Source organism: Octopus sinensis, linkage group LG4 (genome assembly GCF_006345805.1).
Source record: "Octopus sinensis linkage group LG4, ASM634580v1, whole genome shotgun sequence".
NCBI classification, from domain to species: Eukaryota; Metazoa; Mollusca; class Cephalopoda; order Octopoda; family Octopodidae; genus Octopus; species Octopus sinensis.
The window spans coordinates 37,547,904-37,553,903 of NC_043000.1; the positions used below are offsets into that span (position 1 = coordinate 37,547,904).

The 6,000-nt window shown below is 33.8% G+C and overlaps 1 protein-coding gene across 1 annotated transcript in view; it reads left to right on the plus strand.

Moving 5' to 3' along the window:
• The window catches only part of LOC115210428 (potassium voltage-gated channel subfamily D member 1), a 117,071-nt gene that overhangs the window by 109,635 nt on the left and 1,436 nt on the right, over positions 1-6,000 (plus strand). The gene's annotated exons all lie outside the window — the stretch shown is intronic.

Sequence of the window (6,000 nt, forward strand, 5' to 3'; positions counted from 1 at the left end):
ATGCTAAAATGATGGTGATGATGATGATGATGATGATGATGATGATGATGATATGTATATCATAACTTTTCTATGATGTAATTGTTTCAGAATATATATAATTATATGTATAAAATTACACATTTTAGTCCTGAAAAAAGACAAAAATCCAATCATTAAAAATTTTTCTTATAATTCTCTTCGTACAATAATACAGAGTGAAGTACCGTAAAATTTCATTGCACTTCTGCAACCTAGTCATTGACAATACCACTGTATCTCATAGAGGAAAAACAGATGTAAATGAATGCTTTCACATTACATTTATGCTGAAAAGAACATAATTTACCAAATTTCCAATTATAAAATTAATTATCTCAGATAGAATTTGTGATGACTAAAAGAAAATAAAGAATTCTATGCATGTTGGATATGCATACTAGTTTACGTAGTGCTTGCTATATTATCAATGCTGAAATGTTGACTAAACTATATTTAGTGTACTCTAAGCTCAAGAGCCTGTAAGATATGCTTCCGATGGGAAAATGTTTAGAAATCAATTAGACATTAAAGTAGAAACACACATTCATACACATGTGCACACACACATGTGTACATACACCGACACATATACACACATATGCTCAAATACACATACTTCTATGTGATTTCTGCTTAAACAATTAGTCTTCTAAACTGAATTTTTTTGTTGCAAGTTAAGTTTTATGCTTCACTGACCATTGAGCAAAACTGCAATTATGCTTCATTGACATTCTTCTATATCTGTTGGTGTTGGGATCTTCTTTTCATTTATGGCCCTTCTTTCTGTTGGTAGGTCTTTGATGTCAATGGCATAATTGTTTTTACTAGTCCTTTGGCAATAACATCCAAGTCTTTCCAGGGGATATAGATATATGCATGTGTGAGAATGCATGCACACACACACACACACATGCACACTTGGTGTGTACAAATAGATGTAGAATTCTGTTGTTGAGTTAAGATTTTCTTGTAGATTATCAACGTTTGGTCTACTTCTGTACATATATTCATATCTGCCTCTTTCCGTGTGTGTGTGTGTGTTTGCATGTATATATATATATATGTATATATATATATATATATATATTATATATATATATATTGATCAAAACGGTTTGATTCAAATTTGCTTCAAATACAAGCAACTCCCAATAAATTAGTTGAGTGCCCTTCTTTTGTTTATCCACTCACGTATATATATATGTATATATATATATATATATATATATATATATATATATATATATATAATATATATATATATATATATATAATGTATAATATATGTTTATATGTAAGCACTCACACTTGTCAGTTCTAATATGTTTGAGGCATATTTGAAATTGTAAGAAAGTCATTCACTGTACTTTGTCATGAAGAAAATTTTCTCAGTGTAGACAGCTGGGTACTCTGAGAAATTTTCTCCATGAAAAAAATACAGTGATTGGCTTTCTTATGAGTTTAAATAAGTCTCAAGCATGTTTTGAACTGGTAACAAGTTTATGCTTGCCACCTTGGACAAGCTTCTTCGAATTTGTCCTAGACTGAACAAAGACTTGTTAGTAGACTTGAAAGATGGAACCAGAAAGAAAGAAATCTGTCATACACACATATACATATATGTAAATGGAGAGGCAGAAACAAATGGATAGATAGATAGATAGATAGATAGATAGAGAGAGAGAGAGAGAGAGAGAGAGAGAGACAGACAGACAGACAGACAGACAGACAGATAGATAGATGTGTGTGTGGGTATTTGTGTCTGTCATGTCTTTACATTGTATTAAAGTTATAAAAGAATGTCAGCCATAAAATTCATGTCTTTTGTTTCCAGTCTGCATAAACATGTATGGCTAAGTGGAAGAATTACTTTGCCTGAAAAAAAAAGTGAGAAAGAGCATCCAGCTGTAGAAAAGATGCCTCAGGAAATACCATCAGACCCATGCAAGCATGAAAAAAATAGACATGAAAATGATTATGATATTAATGATGTTGATATATACATTTATCACAAGAATGTGCAAGATTTTGTCTCTTTTGAAACAAAACCCTGTGTCATAAGCATTTTATGTTCTAGTGTACAGTGTTCAGTTACACACACACACACACACACACACAGTTGGTAGATGTCAGAATCTTCAAAGCAATTAACAAAACCTCCTTATATACTGTTTTCCAATTTTTCACTATTCTGCTTTGTTTTTCACCCTTCTAAGATTGATTAATTGTGTACCAGTCAACAAAGTAAGATCTGTGTTAAGGAAATTGACTGTAACTTTTAGTGCTTGTCCTCACCATAGGCAAAGGTCAATGACTGAAACCAATCAAACAGTAAATGAATAAAAGCTTACACTTCACCTGTGGCCTCAACAATAGTGTATACACCCTATAAATCTAATTAGTCAGCATATACTCAAATGATTTTTAAAAACCTGTAACCCTTTACAATGAAGAAAATACTTGTTAACTGTACAAAATCAAAACAAATGTTTTGAATTTGTTTAACTGATTGGAGGAATAACTTTTAGATATGCAGATATGTATATTGATATTTAAAGTCAATTATACACATCTGTGGTCATTGGGGATTTATTGCCAGGAGCATTTATGAATGCTAAGAACTTTTTAATGTTAACCCATTATAAAGTGTCAGGTATATTTGAAAACATATATATTTGTTTCTATGTATTTTTATATATGAAATAGATTCTATATATGAACATGTTCAAGGTTTCATTTATATGTGTGTGATATACTCATTGCAAAATGTTGTCAATTGAATGTACATTGTGAATTTACCTTGTATCGATAAATTTTGCAAAAAAATCCATAATTTCTTTATAATATTTCTTTTCATTTCAGAGTAAACATAGAATTATATGAGGCAATCTTTTAATATTTATAGGGATAAATACAAATATTATTGATATTTTTAAGAATATATGAAGTGAAATGTATAAAAATTGAATGAAATACTTCTGACTGATTTTTATTAACAAAATTGCGATGTGTTCTTGAATGTCTTTTAAAATGTTAGCTAGTTTATATATATATATATCATCATCATCATCATCATTTAATGTCCATTTCGCATGCTAGCATGGGTTGCATGGGGAAGCCAGGAGGCTGCACCAGGCTCCAGTCTGATCTGGCAGTGTTTCTACAGCTGGATGCTCTTCCTAACTCCAACCACTCCGTGAGTGTAGTGGGTGCTTTTTATGTGCCACTGGCACAGGTGCCAGGGGAGGCTGGCAAAAGCCACGATCGGTTGGTGCTTTTTACATGCCACCGGCACGGAAGCCAGTCAATGCTGCACTGGCATCGACCACGTTCTGATGGTGCTTTTTACATCTACAATTTCCATTTGATTTTTTGATGTTGATGTACTTGACTCAGTAGGTCTCCTCAAGTACAGCAGGTTGCCCTACAATCCAAGGTAAGCACAGTAGGCCATTCTGCGATCCAAGGCACTTTGGATGGGCTGGGGTTTCTATGTGAAGCTGGTGCTGGAAACAGCCATGAACTCACTTTATTTGCTGGGTCTTCGCAGTCACAGCATATCTCTAGAGGTCATGGTCTTTTGTCATTGCCTCTGTGAGGCCCAACGTTCAAAGGTCAAGCATGACCACCTCATCCCATATCTTTCTACATCTACATCTACTCTGGATTCCTTCAACTGTTTGGGAGTGGCACTTCTTCACACATCCCTCCTCATTCATCCATAGTACATGACCATACCAGTGCAAACGCCTCTCTGGCATGCCACATCCTTTGCTTCTTATGTCCAACTTTTCTCTCAGGGCGCTTACACTCAGTTGTGTGTGCACACTGACATTACACATCCAGCGGATCATGCTAGCTTCATTTCTTTCAAGCCTACGCATGTCCTCCGCAGTAACTGCCCATGTTTCACTGCCGTGAAGCATAGCAGGTTGCACATATGCTTCGTACAATACCTTTCTCTCTGAGCGAGAGGCCCTTTGTCACCAGTAGAGGTAGAAGCTTTCTAAAGTTTGCCCAGGCTATTCTTATTCTAGTGGTAACACACTCTGAGCATCCACCCCAACTATTAACTTGGTCACCTAGGTAGTGGAAGGTATCAACTACTTCTAGTTTCTTCCCCTGGAGTGTGATGGAATCTGTTTTCTGAGCATCTGTGGTGTTTATTGCCCCTGTGCATCTGCCGCACATGAACGCTATATGTATATGTATGTGTGTGTATATATATATATATATATATATATATATATATATATCATCATCATTATCATCATCATAATCTTTTAACATCCACCCTCCATGCTGGCATGGACTGGATAGTTTTAAATAATCCTGCTTTAGCCAAGTTGGATGTCAGTATATGAGGAAACAATCAAGCACTTGAAGACAATCCTCAGTATCCAAGGCTTAGGTCTTGATCATTGATTGTCTCATTAAGCAGGTGATTAAAATTATAGAAAAAAATGAAAGATGATAAAAGCCTTTTTAGATTTAAAATACAGAACTGTGTGTCAATCACCTGACTTTCTTCAAGTTACTCTTCTATTACATTTCTTATTCAGTTTCTGGATTAATGTGTTTATCAAAATTTATAGGTGCAGGTATGGTTGTGTAGTTAATAACCTTGAGTTTAAGGGTTCAGTTCCATTGCATATACATTGTTGGCTGGTATTCTATACTATAACCTGGGGTAAACAAATACCTTGTGAGTGAACTTCCTTGATGGGAACTGAAGAAGTCTGTCTCTTTCTTTCACATGTGCACACACACACGCACGCACACACACACACACACACACACACACACACACACACACACCACACACACACACACACACACACACACACGTATATAATGGCATGCAAGGGTATATTTTGTATGAGTGAAGTTTGTACTTCTCATCTTGTTTGTTTGTTGATTATAAATAAAAGCCCCAGTGTTCATACTGATGGTGTTCTTTACTTGCAATTTACCATGAAAGCATGTTCAGGCTTCTTGATATCTTGACATGTTTCATGATCTTTGTCAACAAAGTGCATATTTAGACAGTGTCATTTGTTACTAGTCCTCCTCATAACCATGTTTGGGCTTTAGCTGTTCAAAAGACTGAGAAGTTATAACTTTGCTTCGAAAGTGTTGAGGTAGGCAGCAAAAAGGGTATTCTGTTGAAGAAAACTCTGACCTAACATAGGCTGAACTAATTTCTGAAGGCATGGAAAAGTAGATGTTAAAATTAAATGATGATGGTGTTCTTGTGAATAATTATCTCAGTGAGATACCATTTCTTTCAATAATGCTCAACTTCATTAATCATAACATGGTTTAAGAACATGTAAAAATATTTACTTATGCACTAATTATGCAACCTTTAATGATCTTCAATACCCTTCAATGGTTAATCATTTCTGTTGATATATAAAAACTACACAATGATAACAGACAGTCTTTGTAATGAATGGTTACCAAACAATATATCTAATATAGTAAATGACACTTCTTTATGTATCTTGTATAGTGTTGGATGACAGTGTTAATTTTATAGTATGTATGGCTAATATAAAGTTTGTCCATTATATTTTAAAACACAAAGGAAATTATTATTTAAAAAATTTTCTGTACATTAACTATTAATATATGGACATTATATAAAACATCACAGGTCATATGAAATACTTTCTTATATAGAAGATTTATTTATATATGTCTGCTATGATGATTATTATTGGTTATAATTTATCCAAATTATTGCTGATGTAAAGCATCAGCTCCTCAACTGAATGAAACTGCTAATCATTTCTTCTTGGGAAAAGAAACAGTGAGAAGTTGAAAATGGAAAACCTTCCTAAGGAGACAGAGACAAATTGGTTCCGACCAAATACAAAAATGTAAATGTGTATAAATATATTCTAAAATCAAAATGCTAGTCACAATTGTCAACAAAGTATATTATGGGTTTAAAAATTAATTTAAATATCTCTG